The 18,114-nt window shown below is 42.2% G+C and overlaps 1 long non-coding RNA gene across 1 annotated transcript; it reads right to left on the reverse strand.

Annotated features, from left to right (window-relative positions):
• Nucleotides 1-1,426: 1,426 nt before the first annotated feature.
• On the reverse strand, nucleotides 1,427-3,411 carry LOC116047100. The gene is made up of 3 exons (XR_004104320.2): nucleotides 2,602-3,411; nucleotides 1,850-1,927; nucleotides 1,427-1,667 (listed from the first exon to the last, which is right to left on the reverse strand). It is a non-coding gene; the product is annotated as an uncharacterized LOC116047100 (long non-coding RNA).
• Nucleotides 3,412-18,114: the final 14,703 nt, after the last annotated feature.

The following is an 18,114-nucleotide window of genomic DNA, read 5'->3' on the forward strand; positions in this document are numbered from 1 at the left end:
AACTTCGTCTCAGACGAGAGCTTGGGATGCGAGGTGTTGTCTGCCATTAACCAGGTACGTTTGTATTTTAACTATTTTGTGTAGCTATTTATCACAACTGTTAGCAGCTACACCAACATTACCAGTGACAGTGGGCTAGCAAGGATAGCGTGTATAGAGCCAGCATATTTCTGTCAACTTTGAATGAAGTGTGTTTTATGATGATAAAAGTACTGATTATTTACATGGAGTCTGGTGTAGTTTGGTGATGGTGATTTCGGGGCTGTTTCATGTTAAACTAAAAGGATCTTACTCTTTAACTAAAAGGTCTATCTCTGTAGGGATCCTTTCCATAATGTTGTCACACACTTAGAATAATAATCATTTCTTCTTAATTTTCTCGTAATTTCTCTGTTTAAACGCCGTGATGATAATTCCTCGAGCCGTCATTCCTGCTCCGTCTGTGTCACTCTGACACTGTTGTCCCCTGGCAACCGATAGCGTAGGATCCCATCGTCACGTGACAGCAAGCTACCAGATTTGTTTACCTTAGCAGCTAGTCATCTAATCAGCTTGGATCCCTCCCAGCTGATCTCGACAAACTCCAAGGCTTCTGGTCAATAGTTGTAAACACGTTGGCTTTGCCTTTTTACTCAAACTCTGCGATGTTAGTTGACACAGCTGGTTCACTCAATGCAAAGCGAGACATGAAGACTCAAGTACTCCCAACTCTAGGCTGTTTTGCGTCAGATGTTTTCTGCTGTGATCTGAGAAATCTGAGTTTATTGCTGAAACATTTAAGATGTTTCTTTGGCCTCATCCCATTAAGTGATTTAGCTTTAAAGTCAATCCTGTAATTTAATAGTTGTTAAATAAATAAAACATGTTTTCCCCAAATAATGAATTACTGTAGTATAGCTATTTATATACTATAAATTAAATAAAAATAAGATTTTCCTGTCACACACACATGCACACTATCATTGTGAATCCTTAATATAACCTAACTCTCCTACTCCACCCCTCACAGACAGGCCCGTCTTATGGCCGAAAATTTATGACTGGATACCTGTCAACTTTGGGCATCAACGCAGGCGAAGGATGTGTTGGGAGAATACTTAGGGAGGTGCATCAGCCATACAATATCTTGCGTCGTCAGGTAAGATTAATATAGACAAAAAGTCAGCTACAAAGAAGCTACTTTAAATTGCGCTAATTTCACATGACAATCAACACACATGTTTAAGTTGAACAAAATGTCATGCACATGTGTATGTGTGTTAAAATTTGAATGTGTGGATTAATATGTGCATGGAAAGGCTCCATTGGTTATTTCACAAAAAAATAGGGTCTAATAGTTTTTGGTGCAACTGTGTATATGTCGGTAATTGGGTTTGATACATTTAAATAGGTTAGTGAAAAATTAAAAGTTTTCTTTGATCATCTTTGGAACGCCTTGGTCACGGGCCGACTCGAGGAGGCAGCACTGGCAGCATGTGGGCGCTGGAATGAAAAGCGGGCAGATGGGGCAGGAGGGTCTACGGCAGGAGTTGAGTCCTGTTGAGTACGTTCGCCATGCACTTCATAGTGCCCCCGATCTTGGAGGTCCAAGCAAAAGAAGGTCCCATTTTCTTCTGGAAATATTGCTACATTGGCATCATCTGTGAGATATATATCTTGTTTTTGACCTGTATGTTTGAGGGAGGAATAAAGATCCGTCTCTCACACACACACACACACACACACACACACACACACACACACACACACACACACACACACACACACACACACTGATTGGTAAAGTATAAACAAGCAAAAAAATAAGCAATTGTATATTCACTTATCTGACGCACATTTAAATATATACCTGAAAAATGACGCTCGTCATGTCTTCTGGTCTTAGAGTGACCCTCTTGCCGCCGTTGAAAAGGACAAACGCTGACATCTGCATAAAGACATACATTTTATAAAATAAATTTACTTAATGAACAAAACTTTTGCCTGCACATTTGCTCTTATGACTAATTGAGCGCTCCTGTGATGAGTGTGCCCCAGTAACCGCAATCTCAAATACAAGCGCACCATAATTTGAGCGTAGAAATTAGTAGCTTAACCTGTGACTGATTCAAAAAACTAACCAAAGACAGTAACAACGAACTGCACTTTCAATATATATATAAAAAAAATGTGGGCTACTGAATGTCCCCGGAACATTGAGTTGAGCTAGCTAGCTAGCTAGCAATCCATTTCACCTCAAAGCCTAGCGCACATTCCGCTTCATTCAAGCCTTTTTTCTGAAGTAGCACTAGCTGCAAGCTAAAAGTTTGGTGTTAGAGCGCACCTGAGGACCAGCCAGCTGCTGTAATATAGCAAGTTTATGAAAGTTTATGAAGAAAAACAGTCTTCAAATCATCTTTTACTTAGCTACACTACACGCCATCATCGCTACAGTTCGGTGTCAACTGAAGGCTAGCTAGTCTAGCTACTTCTATCACTTAATGTATTTTCTACTTTCAACTTAGCTAAATGAATCGGTCAAATTAGAATCACGTAAACTCAACTAGCTACTGTCATTTATCAGTTTAATTTCCATTTTGCTCTAATATATGGAGGGCACACCTTATCAAATAGAGGAGTAGAGTGAGAAATTGATGCTGGCCTCCTCTTTAGGTAGTTTACCTCAGGCTTGACAGCTCAAATGATCGTTATCCGAAATGTTGACGACATAATTTAAGGACCCAATCAAGAACGAGATTTGATTGTTTCTGGGGAGAAAATAACTGTAGCGAGCTACATCATCACCAATCACAGACATTTCAGGGAATTGGCATCTTTCTTATTTGTATTTGAATTTTTGCCAGATCCCATTATCCAAAATTTCTATTTTTCATTTAGGTGGAGAATCGGAAAATAAAAAAACGACCCTTAATCCGTTTTTTCCGTTTTTGTTTTTAAAACGGAAAACAAAAAAACAAGTGGTTTCTCGTTTTTTTTCTCTTTGGTTTCACTTCGAAAAACGAATGAACGGAAGGTACACGGATTCAACCCATTATTCGTTTTTTGTTTTGATATTAAAAAACGGAAAACGAAAAACAATCTCGTTATCCGATCGTCTTTGATGTATTTGTAGATGGAACTCGGAAATTAAAATGTGTGTATAAATCTTATTCCTCATTCATTTTTTTCGTGACCTGGAAGCGATCGTAAGTAGTAAGCGGTTGTATGCTGCATACCCGGAAGTCATTTGGACATCAATAAGACCATAGACAGTTAGAATGATACGGACGTAAAAATGTTTTTAGACGAATATGCTAGTTTTATATTAGAAAGCCGAAAGAATGGGATGTCTTCAGCTGTGTTGGGTTCACAGTTTGGAACGATACGGGGGTTTTCTGAGAGGAGTGTGTGGAGGTGGTGTGCTGAGCAGGGACTTGTCAGGAACTTCTGTCCTGACGGCCAACTTGAAGTTGAAATTGCTGAAGGTATTGCTGAGGTAAGTTTTTTTTTTTTTTTTTTTTTTTTTTTTTATCAATCGCCGTTTACTGCTTTTGTTAAACATACAAATGAATTAATTAGATAACCAAACATGTTGGTTGTTTATCGATAGATGATAAATCAGCAGAGGTGAAAAGAGTAAAAAAATATTCTACTTAAGTAAAAGTACTGTTACTTTATTGAACTTTTACTTAAGTACAAGTAAAATTACTTGTATAAAAATCTAAATCTAAAGTAAAAAGTAGCTAATTTAAAATGTACTGAGTAAAAGTTACTTAGTTACTTTTTTAACCTCCAAAAATCACATTTATATTGATTTTATATCTTATTTATACTTATTATAGGCCTGTTTGTTTGACAGATATTGTTATATTAAATCAGAGTCTTTTGCGATTTGATAAGGGAAAGCCATATCATGGTTTCGATTTTAGTTTGTTTGACAGATACTTTGCCAAAGCAATGGCGCAAAACAACGTTAGAGACCTTTTATGTTAAAATGAGAAGTTTTGAAAATGTTTTCGCTTCATTATTATTATTATTAGGCTATTATTATTAGACTATGATGGTTGTCTTGTTGTGTAGACGCATTTTTGATGAATGAGAACGGTCAGCGCTAATCTCCTGTGACCACTTCATAAAAGTCATCTTGTGTTTCGCCAGTGAAATGCTTTTAATGTGAAGCTGCAGCAGCAGGAAATGTTCAGTTTGCATTAGCAGTAACTTAATACAGCATTTTTTCACAGCTTACACTGCATGATAAAGCTGATGTTTTCTTGCACTTGAAGCCAGTGTTCGCAAGTTTTTCCTTGCACTTTTTTTTTTTACTCAGTAGGCTAACGGATGTGATTGAAAATGTAACGAAGTACAATACTTTAAACAAAACATACTTAAGTAAAAGTAAAATTACAGATTTAAAAAATTACTTAAAAAAGTACAAGTACACAATAAACTACTCAATTACAGTAACATGAGTAATTGTAATTCGTTACTTTCCACCTCTGTAAATCAGTATTTCAAAAAATGCCTTAATCACTTTATTACTAAGTAGAATGTTTAGGATAACAATTAACATTTAAACTAAGTTGCACTCCTGCTCCCAGACTGGATCGTCTTTCGGCCGAAAAATTATGACAGGCTATCTATCTGCAAAAGGGGTTAAAGCTTCTGAGGGCAGAGTGGGCAAAGTGTTGAGACGTAGTCATCAACCCTACCACATTGCAAGACAGCAGGTAAGGTCATAGCATTGTTTTTTTTTCTGCGTTTCAATAGATCAGGGCCCTGTTTCAGGAAGCAGGCTTAACAAACTCTGAGCTTTACCCTGAGCTCTGAGTTGACTGAGTCTGAGAGGTGAAACACAGTTTCAGAACAGCTGATAGAATTAGTTCAATATTCAGTATGTTCAACCTGATGGAAGTCACATTTTCCACTGCAAAAAATAATTAGCCTCCTGGGTCGGAATGTGACTTTACAACCATAAGCCATGAGTAGCCCAAACGGTGTCTTATCTGTTTGATCCATATTTTTATCTTCAGCCAGTGGCATTTTGTCCCTCGAGGTTATAGCTGTATAAATGTATATATGGGAGAATTCCAGCACTTTATCATTCATTAAGGAACTTAAAGTCTGGTGAATGAGCTGGAGTGGAATACGCTGAATAAAATTTTATATTTTTAACTTATTGATCCTTCCTTCACTCCACACATTCATATTTCTAGTGCCACTGGATTAGATTGGAGGCTCTGCTCTTTATTCACCCGTTGCCATGGTAAATCGTAGTATCGGAGCTTCACTGATGATAGCTTTTTTTCATCCCCACTCACGTGCTTCCATCCGGTTCAACGAACTGATTGAACTAATTCTATCAGCTATTCTGGAACCAAAAACTCTGACTTTCCCATCTCAGGTTTAGTCAACTCAGAGCTCAGGGATAAGCTCAGTGTCTGTTAAGCCTGCTTGCTGAAACAGGGCTTCAGATGTTTGGACCCCACTGTAACTTAGGTGTAGGTGAATCTTGTCATACAAATCAAGGATTATTGAGATTTTATAATAATGTCGTTCTTATATTTTAAGGTGCCCGAAATCTGAACCCCATAACCTACAATGCACAATACATGGGGCACAAGCTACATGTAGATCAGAATGAAAAGCTTGTTATGTTTGGAGTGACCCATGTAATGGCTATCGATGGTTTCAGCAAGAAGATTGTCAGTCACTCCACTTGTGTGACCCATGTGATCCTTTCCCCTCTGAATTGTCTTTGATGTGTTTATAGATGGAACTCGGAAATTAAATTAAAATACGTGTGTATAAGTCGTATTCCTTGAATCGGATAATGAGATTGTTTTTCGTTTTCCGTTTTTTAATATCAAAACAAAAAACGAATAATGGGTTGTTTTCCGTTTTTTGTTTTCCTATTAATAATGGTAATTGGGAAACTGGCTGTTTTTCGTTTTTGTTTTTTCCTTTCAAAACGAAAATCCGTTGGCCACCAAGTACACGGACCCTGCAGGCTGAGCTGTGGTGTCAGGTTACAGCTTGTTGTTACAGTCATTACTATGGAAATAACCATGGCAAATCGTTTCTTGGGGGGAAAAATATGTTTTGGAATATTGGATTGTATGAGTTCGGCAATCGACTAGTGTGGACTTCACCAGAAACCAGGAAATAAACAGAGGTATGGATTAACACAACTTTTATGCATTTCTGTCACGGCTACTGCGGTCAAATTCGCTGTGTTCCCTCGGTAGGAATAACTGCACATGGGTAGGCACTTGTAATGACATTTCAAACATGTTTAGAGGCTAAAAACAAGTTTAAAACTTGCCCTGTTTAAGCCTGTTGGCTGCTAACTCTAGCAGGAGGATATAGGTAGCACCGATTGTTTTCGTTTTTCTTGCTACTGACAGCACTCCACATTTACAAACAGAGCTACGGGTTGAAATCGACCGGAATTCTCCTTTAAGACATTTTCCTTGGCGTCTTCGTGTAAATTACGCTTCTTGCTCATCCTCGGATGTTTGTTGTTAAGCGCCAGCCGCATGATAGAAGCGTCTAATATAACCTGCTCTATCACACACATGGTCATTAGCGTATTCGTATTAGAGTGTGGATCGGGCCGCATTTTTCTGTCCGAGCCCGGCCTGCCGACAGAGCAGTAACCAAACCCGGCCCGAGCCCAACAGGCATTAAGATATTTATGTCCGAACCGAGCCCGACACAGTTAAAATCCTCATTTTTTTCTCATACTAATTACACATGTATGTTTGTTTGTGTGGAAAGCCCGCTTTTATTAAGCAACTGTAGGATGGCATTCGGAAATGTCAACAGATGAGCGCATCAGCGCACCCGGGGCAACAAGCGCATGTTTAATTTAAAATGTTCAATGTGTTAACCTTTCCTGATTGCTTCGTTTCCGACCGTGGTCAGAAAACAAGGGGAGACTTGTTACCTCCAGGGCCGACGTTATAAAATGAATGAACGTCGGGGTTAAAATCCCGTTTCTGGTGAGCAAATTAATGAACTTGGCTTTCAGTCTGGGGTTTATTTCGGACACCACTTATTCCACCAACTCTGCTCCGGTCGCATCTACACATCTGCTTTCTCTATCTCTCTTCTGCCCACTTTCCACACACACACACACACACACACCAGCACCATTTTACAACAAATGCCTTATCGCGCTGATGTGACCGAGCCCGACCCGAACCCGAACCTAATTTCTTAATTTCTGTCCGAACCCTGCCCGGCCAGTCCCGTCGGGCTCGGGTCGGGTATCCTCCTCTAATTCGTACCAGGGGATCTTGCAGGGGAGCTGGCAGGGTAAAGTCTGTTTAATGTCTAGTCCAACTGATTCAGACATTTTTTACTCACACACAGCTCCTCAGGGTAATGTCCAGATAAGTTCAGGGTTACAGAGCATGTGTGAAAGGGACTAATCTACGTGGCAGATGTTCTCTGTATGTATGAGTTCCAGAGTGCCTTTGTATTATCTGAGTTTATAGCGTGCATGTTTTGTTCAGTGCTAAATTAACTACTAATTTCCCTTTGGTCTCGCTCTATGATTAACATGTTAGAATTCAGCTCTGCCATTCACCAGCATCCCACAGGCTGAAAGAGAAGATCCAATGAAGAACACATGCAGCAGCCATATTGCACTTGCTCGTTCCTCCCTGTTCCTTCCCTTCCCTACACTACACTGAATACATCAGTCATCATTAGGAAATAAGGTGCGGGTGACATCAGTAATTACCTTGAACTATTTTGAATTCCCTACTAAAATTAGGATTTATGTGTGTGTGTGTGTGTGTGTGTGTGTGTGTGTGTGTGTGTGTGTGTGTCTCACACATAACCACACACAACAATTTAACCATTTTGGTGTGCATATGTGTGTGCCTCTCTGCACAAATTCATTCAATGTCAATTTAACTGGCTGGTATGCGCTATAATTGAATAATCTCGATGAAGAGTCAACATTTCATTTATCATCTTTTAACCTTAAAGTTTGACTTATTTAATAAAGAACTTGACCCCGACTTAAGTGGTCTAACACAGAAACAGGAAATTAAATAACAAATTCATCTGCTTTCAGCCTAATGTTGTTTGAGCTGTTGGACATTCAAAGCAAACTTAATATTAGGAAATGTTTGCCTTCCACAGGATCGCCACAACAAAACTGTTCTAAATTATTTTCATATGTAAATGGTTGTACAGTATTGGTTACCTTAACACAAACTATATGCCCTGGCAGAGTCGTGCATGATCAAGCAGCTACATGTGAGTAACTAGATATTGTACTTTTGTACTATCAAGGGAAGTTAAACCACCTTCTCCACTTTGGTTTGCTTTACAATAATCTATATATTTCTCATATCAGTTTTATTTATAATCTGTCTGTCACTTAGGCTATAGAACAATAAGGGACTATTAAGTGTACTGTAAGGGGCTACCGGAGGAGTTTTGGGATCTTTAGTCAAAATAGACTTGACCCTCTCTTCGCCAGCAATACAATTTTCTATGACCCTTTCAAAATGATTGGGAAAAGAGGCATGACCCTCCCCAACAATTTATTCTGTACTGGTTTGCGCTTGGCAAAGATGTACAGATAGCCACTGTTTTTTTACAACCATGACATACATGATTTAACCTCTGCTTTATCATCTTACACATCACACTCCACCAAGATGGTGGCCATTTCAGTAGATTTACTTACTATAAACCAAAAATGAACTGCAGTTTTATTTGACAGTGTGTTCAATGAGTTTACAACACCTCAGCGGTTCTTCAGAGCTCATTAAAAACTGCAAAAACTTATAATGGAAAACGGTTCTTGAGTGATAGATGTGTGCCTGTTTTTGGAAATTAAATCTGGTCAGGATAAACAATATGTATGTACTAATTATCTTGTGTTTTAAAGTCTGGATATTTTCGGCCTATAAAATAATTTTGTTTCATCATATACTGCTGTAATCTGGTAGTAGTGGCATCATGCGCGGATCCAGTGCTCCAGGGGCAGGGATTCCGCCATGGCAACTGCCTTTAGGTGCTCTGGGTAGGTCTGTGTTAGTTGTGTGAAACCGATGTATGCAAACGCGGGGTGCTGTCCACCCAACGCGGATAATGGGTACATAGAGGCATGATACATGCCGGGAATTGAAGCGAGACCTGGATGCGGGAGATTTAGGATACCCGGTTTGTGGATTATTCCTTGAAGTTGTGCGGCCCGTGGAGACAGGGTGTCCGCACAGTGGCAGGATAACGGGCTGCCTGCTGGGCTGTCACTGCTCAGACCAGGGGAGAGGTCTCGGCTCACACGGTTGGTCTCATCAGCAAGCAGGACGTCAATTCTTCGTCAGTTTTTCGATTTCTACATGACGGCTTCACTCAGGAGGACTGAAGAGTTTCAAAAACGTGTTTTGCTTGGTGGGTGCGCATGAATTTCAAAACGCCACACCAAAATAATTTATTATTTTTATTCAGGAATAAAAACTGTCATGTAAACCCGAAAATACAAATAAAAAAATCATGAACACAAGTATCATTATGAAACACATAAAACAAACACAAAGTGTTGGTCTGTACAGTTGTGCTGTTATAGTTATTTGTAGTTTGCTGCTAGCATGCAGCCTGACGTCTGCCCCCCCCCCCCCCCCGTGTGAAATACCAAACTTCCCTACCCATTCCTCCCGGTACCTGCAGAGACGTTTTTGCTTTTTAGCTACGTGTTCATTGGGTCCCGGGACACCAGCCTGAGCCTCCATTTCAACATTAATGAATGAAAAATAGCAATGCGTGTTATCAAAATTTGCGCCTTATGTTCTATCAGACTACATCTACTCGAGGGCAGGATTCGGGATTCGGGACAACTGCTTGGATTTCGGGACTGTCCCGACTTTTTCGGGACATCTGGTCACCCTATTTGCTTACCAGAAGAAAATTAGCTGCATTACTCATTTCCACCAACTGCGGAACAGCTGCGGATCAGCTCTGCTGCTTGTCGGCTCCGTGCTCCGCCGTCCTTCAATACCCACGAGGTCCGGATTTGTTGCGTAACGGCTGTGGCCATGACTGAAAGCTGAAGTCATGAGGACCCTCAAGATCTAACGAATTTACGTATGATCGTGTGATATAACAAGATGTAGTTTCTATAGACAGAACCACAAAACCAAGTACAGTTTGTTTCCAGCCCATTATGCCGTTTTCAAGGTGTAGTGCAGGGAAATATGAACCCGCTGTGAGCACGGTGTATTTTATTTTGAAAATTAACCAGATGTTTTATTTTGCTTCTGTGCTCGACTTCCTGTCCCACACTATCTGCCCTGCGCTGAATTGCTGCGGAGCTCTCTTGTTACAGCTCAGAGAATTAGAGGACCCAACTACAGGGAGAGGCAGGCAGGCAGGCAGACGAAGGTGTGAGCTCGAGGATTTATTGAAGAAAACACAAAAATGAACCAAGGGAGTGCTGAGAGATGCGGCAGGCAAAAAACTCATTCCAGAACTAAAAGAAACGAACAGGGAATCCCAAAAAACGAAGGAAGTACAAAACCCAGGGAAATACAGGAAGCACAGCAACTGACCAGAACTGACACGGGGAAAGGACACAAACACACAAAACGATCTGACACGAGACAAAGTGAACACAGAGGCTAAATACATGAGGTAACGAGTAAATGAGGGACAGGTGATACAGCAGGTGAAACACATCAGGGCGGGGCAGGACAATCAGACAAGGCGGGAAAACACAGGAAGCAAAGCTAGACAAGACAAGACAAGACAGAAAACAGATAAGATATCAAAATAAAACAGGAAACAGAAATATACACAATGAAATATACACAACAAGAAACAGAAAAATGCAAACAGGCAACAGAAATACAAACAACCCCAACAGAAATGTCCATAACCACAACAGTACCCCCTCCTCTCGTCCCAAACAAAACAAAAAACAATCCAGCGAGGGCGGAGGAAGACCGGAGGAGGAACAAAAAATGTCCAAGAAAAACAAAATGGCCGGAGAGGGTCCAGGGAAGGCAGAGAGTCAATGGGGCGAAAACTGAGGACCGTGGACTCGGGGAACAAGGAAGTGAGGCAGAGGTCACTGGGGGACTGGGGACAGAGGGCGCTCAGGAACTGGGGACAGTGGGCGCTAGGGCACTGGAGACCGTGGGCACAGGGAACCATGTGCACTCGGGAACAGGGGACTGAACTGCTTAGGCCAGCAGGGCTGCTGGCAGCAGTGAAGGGGGAACCCCTCCGATGGCTGAACAGGCCATCGAGGACTCCCAGGCGGCTGGCGGCGAAGGCGAAACCCCTCCGGCGGCCAAACAGGACGTCAGGGACTCCCAGGCTGCCGGCGGCAAAGGCGAAACCCCTCCAGCAGCCGGCGGCGAAGGAAAGATCCTTCTGGTGGCCGAGCAGGACGGCGAAGGTAGAGCCCCTCAGGCGGCCAGGCAGGACGTTGAGGACTCCTGGGCGGCCGTCGGTGAAGGTGAAACCCTCTGCCGGCCGAACAGGACGGCAAGGGCAGCGCCCCTCTGGAGGCCGAGCAGGTCGGCCGAGCAGGTCGGCCAAGGTGGAGCCCCTCTGGAGGCCAAGCAGGTCGGCCAAGGCGGGACCCCTCTGGAGGCCGAGCAGGCGACGGGTCAGCTGGGCTGGGGCCAGGCGACGGGTCAGCAGGACTGGAGCCAGGCGGCGGGTCAGCAGGATTGGAGTCAGGCGGCGGGTCAGCTGGGCTAGAGCCAGGCGACGGGTCAGCTGGGCTGGGGTGACGGGTCAGCTGGGCTTAGGCCAGGCGGCGGGTCAGCAGGACTGGAGTCAGGCGGCGGGTCAACTGAGCTGGGGTCAGCCAACCAGGCAACGGGAACAGAGGTCGACTGAGGTGCCGACAGGACACGAGGGGCAGGAGTTGGTCTGACCACCAGCAGGACACGAGGGGCAGGAGTAGGTCGGACCGCCGACAAAGACAAAGTCTTTGGTGGGCAGGACAAGGGCAAAGTCTCTGGGGGGCAGGACAAGGGCAGAGTCTCTGGGGTGCCGGAGACGGGCATAGTCACCGGCAAGGTTTCAGGGGCGGTCTCAGGGGCACCGGAGACCGGCTAAGTCACTGGGACGGTCTCAGGGGCAGTCTCAGGGGCGCCGTAGACCGACAAAGTCAAAGGGACGGTCTCAGGGGCGAATGGGAAGGGCAAAGTCTCTGGGGGATTGGTCATAGCCGATTCAGAGCGGCTGGACGTCGGCCGGGGTTTAGGGCGGCTAAACGTCAGCCGGGGATCAGGAAGGCTGCTAGCCAGCCGGGGATCAGGGGAGCTGCTAGCCAGCCGGGATTCTGGGAGGCTGCTAGCCAGCCGGGATTCAGGGGAGCTGCTAGCCAGCCGGGATTCTGGGGAGCTGCTAGCCAGCCGGGATTCATGGGAGCTGAACCAAAAAACTCATTCCAGAACGTAAAAGAAACAGGGAATCCCAAAAAACTAAGGAAGTACAAAAACCAGGGAAATACAGGAAGCACAGGAACTGACCAGAACTGACCAGAATTGACACGGGGAAAGGACACAAACACACAAAATGATCTGACACGAGACAAAGGGAACACAGAGGCTAAATACATGAGGTAACAAGCAAATGAGGGACAGGTGATACAGCAGGTGAAACACATCAGGGCGGGGCAGGACAATCAGACAAGGCGGGAAAACACAGGAAGCAAAACTAGACAAGACAAGACAGAAAACGGACTATCAAAATAAAACAGGAAACAGAAATATACACAATGAAATATACACAACAAGAAACAGTCAGAAAAATGCAAACAGGCAACAGAAATACCAACAACCCCAACAGAAATGTCCATAACCACATCTCTGGCGTCCGGCAAAAATAGAAGCTCTGCGTATCTGCTCCGGAGGGGTACGGATCGCGGAGCTGGGACGGAGTCGGAACACAGCCGTTCCGCTGGCAGTGAAAATACACACATTGACTTTAATGAAAACCTATTGACTCCGCCGCCGTTCTGGAGCGGACCCGCAGACGTTCCGCAGTTGGTGGAAATTGGGGGTTAGGAGGCTGCCTGGGCTGATTGCTCAGCTCACAGTGTTGGCTGATCCATATTATCTGAAATGTAAAAAATTAAAAAGCCAGAAAATTTAGAATGTGAAGATACAACTCACCGAATTACAGACCCAGCAGTCTTTGATGTAGCAACAAGTCTACAATGGTCTGTCTGTATGTTAAAAGGTGTGTGAGGATATAATCTGCAGTCTTCAAGAAAGCTCAATGCACTGAAAGCATATGCTTAAAATAAGTACATTATTTTAGGTTATCTGACTTCGGGTTACGCACGTGACGCAGAACGTAACATAGTTCTGTTTGTTCCGTATGAGTCATAGTTGCTGCTTGAACAAACAACTTATGCGGTTGCTTTTTGGGGCAAGACAGTCTCGCCATAATTGACATATACAGTATATATATATAATACCTGATGGTGACAATAAATGCAGCATGACTATTTCAATTACATAGTCATGATGACATGATGATTACAATCAATGCAAAATGAAAATGAATTGCAAATGAAACAGACTACAGCATCATTTGTTTAGTTTGTAATTAATTCTTTAATCATAGTAACGTGTTAAGGGTTGAGTTCCAGTGTCACCATCCATGAACCTGGTGACCTTGAAGTGACCAAAAACTATTGATTGCTCCAATAATCAGCCTGTCCATCACATCACATCTCTGATGATGGCAGCCTTGACTCTCATGAATTTTACCCTTCTCCGTGTAGAGATATCCTATGAGCATGTAGAAACAACCTAAAGGTCACCTGTCTGTCTTGGCAAGTCTGCCACCCTGACCACCAGGTTAGGGAGGCAACAATGTTTCCATTCGTGAACCTCCTTACAACCCACTCTCCAATCAATAAGCAGCAGCTGCAAAATAAGGCAATATTAGCACATGTTATTTGTTTCTGAGTGAGAGGGAGAGGAGGGTTGAGAACTTAAAAATTAAAAGTTAAATTCAAGAGTCTTAAACAGCTAAAGATTTGATTCTGATGGCATTGTGTCACATCCCTTTGCATTTATTCCAGCACTGTATATTAGAAGAGAAGTTGTCAAATCCCTCAAACGGCCTCATTTTGTAAATGACCTATAATCACTGGAGTATCTATATTCTAGGCAGGAAATGCAGGGGCTCCATAATGGATTGTAAAGTATTTTAGTAATAAAAGAGCTTGGTCTTTTCTGAGGTAGGCTTTTAGCTATGTGGAAATAATATCTACACAGAGCTCCATCAGGTATGTGGAATTGCTGTACTCTGCATTAAAACTCACTCTTGTCTGTAGTTCCATGGCTCTCCGGAGAGCTCCATTTTTCCATTCTGTCCTTTAATGTGGCAATTAGGTAAGAGGAGATGGAAAAGTAACCAATCACCCCTATGTCCCCTTTTCCTTTTTACAGCTCTGATGCCCTTTTATCGAATCTGAATGTATGAGTATGATGATGGACAACAATTATAGCAGCAAATGGACCTAGTTAACAAACATAATTATTTAAAAAGGGGCAGCTAGTAAGACAGAAGCTGTGGTAAGTTGTAAGGTAACATAATGCAAAAACATGTTAGACCACTAACTAAATTATGCCACAAACTGGCACTGTGCTGGTTGAATTTTGGAGTGCACTCAGCCAATTAAAAATTTAATTATTTTGTACATATGCTGTTTATCATACATTGGGTACCTAGCTGTACATAGAACAAAGATGTGCAGACAATAAGGGAGTTACAAATTTGTGTTTAGGAGGGACACAGAAATAAAAACAGTAACTGTCACATGCCGTAACAGCTAGCACAGCTTTGGGGAGGGAGATGGACACGGATTTGCGGTAAAGTTCTACGATCTCATTCAGTTCATTCTTTTTAAATGTATCAAATTGACCTAAAGTCGGGTCTGTCACAGCCAGTGCTGTGACTCTGTTTTTTTTTGTTGCCTCTTCCTTTTTTTCTGTTGTCTGTGTTGTGTGTGGGTTAGGGCTGAACGATATGGACAAAATTTCATATCTCGATATTCATGCCAGATATCTCAATATCGATACGATACGATATGACTACGGGTTCGGTGAAAATCAAGCATTTTTCAGAAAAATAATCATAATACAAAAGAGTGCAGTTTTATTGATTAGAACTCACTGCCAGTCATCAACATTACTGTAACATAGTCACCAATCAATAAATAAAAAAATAAAAATGTTTAATGCAGCTCTGCTTTAACAAAAAAAATAAAATGCAGCAGCTGGTGGAAGCATCAGCAATCATACTTTGCTTGGGCCTGTTTTGGGATGACTGAGAAGTCCCCAGTGTTTCTCTCATTGTCATACACTCTTCGTGCAGCACATGATGGTGTTGTTTCAGGTGGTGAAACATGTTTGTTGTGCTACCTTGCTTCGTCGCAATTTTCGCCAAGCACGACTTGCACAACACCTCGCTCTGGTTGACATCATCCTTTCTAAATCCAAAATACCTCCAAATAATGGAGGATGATTTATGTTTTGGCACAAAATTAGTTTCTGCATCGCCACCGGCCGCATTATCTTCCGCACTCATGTTACTTTTCTTTCGTTTCGATTTCCCCGCTGTGAATGTCCTGTGTGTGTGCGTCAGTCTCCGTCTCCCTCACTCCTGCCCTTCTATGTTTGTCATTGGCTGGCTTCAGCTGTCGATCCACATGAATTAAGCTTTGTGGTTGGCTGGCCGTAATGGTGCGTTCAAGGGCAATCGTAAAAGTGATTATGGTGACTGCCAGAGCTGTACATGCAGGGCGTGCGCGGAGGAAAATCTATCGTTTATATCGTTACTTTTTCGATATTAATATCTTGAATGTTCATATCTAGATATAGATACGATAACGGTATATCGTTCAGACCTAGTGTGGGTGTGTCTTGGGCGTGGTGGAGATCCAAGTGATTGGACTCAGCTGCACGCAATCTCCTCATTACCTGTGTAAATAAAGAATAAATAAAGACACCAGGCTTACTTGATGCAAGATTATTGCTTACTAAGATAGGTATTGTACCTCAGGCCAACAAACTCAGTATCTACTAGTCTCCTGTTGCAGGTACTTATTGCTTGTCTTCAGTCTAACCTCATTTTTGTTCTTTCTTCTCTAAAGATTGCTGAGTCAGTCTGGATCTCTTTTTTCCTACCTGGATCTTCCACTCTTCATTTGGATACCTGGAAACCACCATCTTCACCCTGCCTATCACCTGCTCACCCCACACACCCAGACTTTGCTCTGGCTATCTGTTCTTTAAATAAATCCTGTTCCTTGTTACTTTGTCTACCGTGCTCTGTATTCACAGCTGAGTCCTCCTCTAACCAGCCATAACAGAGACGGACACAAACATGTTTAAATCTAACACTGCCATTTTAGCTACGCACAGCACAACCACCATGCTGAACACGATAAGTTTAATGTTTGAGATTAAACCCAAACAATAGGAATCCAGCCACACCCCACAACAAAACCCCCTCAGAACCTGCCTCACCAAAACATATTCCTATTTATCTTCCGAAGCCGTGCCGGGCTGGAGGCAAATTACAGGCAATGCATTAACGACTGAAACCTTGACTCTGAAAATAAAAAAGGCAAAATAATAAATGAGTGCTAGAAGGAATGGCTGATTAAGCCCATCTAGACACTACCCTATCTAGACCGAGGAAGCAGTTTTAAATGCAAGTAGGCAACACACTGGGCAATATCAAACAAGACTTACGTATCAGACAATGAAAAATGCAATATATATAATTTAAACTTGAAAAATAAACCCGATCCCGGACGAGCCCCCATAGTTGTTATGCCCCTATTATATCTAGGAGACTTACAATTAAATAAATGTGGGGTGGAAAACAAGGGACAGGCGGAGGCAGTTCAAGGATAAATCAAATAATTTCTTGTCCAACAGGGCACAAATGAAAGGGATCTCCACAAAAAATAAATTAAGACGAATATTCATCAAAAACTCAACTTTAGAGCTACTGTACATTTGTAACTAAGTAACAAAACAATTTACCATTAATCACTACACTGTTTCACAGCGCAACACATGCAGCTTCCACTCAGCTGTTTGGCACACTGCCACCCATTGAAGCTCGGCGTGGCCACTTATTGTTTCTCCCTGATTATAGCTGAGCAGCTTCAGCTGCGGGAGTGACATCACCGGCATGGGTGCACACCTGGAGAGGATCACAGCACAAAACAACAGCCAAAACCCGGACACAATGCTATGGCACGTAACAGTAACGTTTGAATTACATATATTATGGTTTACTAGGGGTAGTACTTACTAATGGAGATTAGTGTGCAAATGCTTAGATTTTTTTTAATTTACTATAGTTTTGCATCCAGTAGGCTACTTTCTTGGTTGGTGGGAGTGTGAGGTAGTTGTGGAAAATTTCACAGTTGTTTTGCAATAACATGTTGAAAGACAACTGACAGCTTTAGCAATTTAACACCACACAAGGAATTCCAGTGAGAGATAGAAACAGCGGTAATCCCACTAATGGGACAGCACCAATCATTTAGAGTCTGTAGCTTGCAATTACTGAGTGAATTGAATGTATAGCTTTCCAAAATGTTCTTATTGGACCAATAAGGACAATTTTAGTTAAGTATACCCCCAACACAATGTTGTGAAGATAACTATTATTAAACTAATAGTTCAATCAGGAGAGACTTCGGTGAACGATAATTTTTTATTCAAGTGCATGATAAAAAGAATTTGAGAAGTCTTTGGCAACTAGACCCTTGACGTGGTAGAGGGGTAGAGATGCCATTATTAGTTCAGGATATTAAATTAAATCAATTATACGTTTTCTTATAAGCCTACAGTAGGCTATAGGCTTTCACTCTAAAATGAATGGCAGACATTAATACACAAGTGCTATTATTTGTCCAAGCTGCCAAATAATCTTTATTTTTCTGGTAAGAAGTTTGCATCCCACCGCAGTGACACAAACAAAAGATCTTATGTGCCTCTTTTTATCACTGTTAGTTGCTAAGTTACTGAAATCGACTGATGAAATGTTTCATTCAAAAACAAGTCTACTGAAAAAAAGACTCTGAAAATGCTTTGTGTTTCTCTTTCTAGGGCGTCT

This window comes from Sander lucioperca, chromosome 8 (assembly GCF_008315115.2).
Source record: "Sander lucioperca isolate FBNREF2018 chromosome 8, SLUC_FBN_1.2, whole genome shotgun sequence".
NCBI lineage: Eukaryota > Metazoa > Chordata > Actinopteri > Perciformes > Percidae > Sander > Sander lucioperca.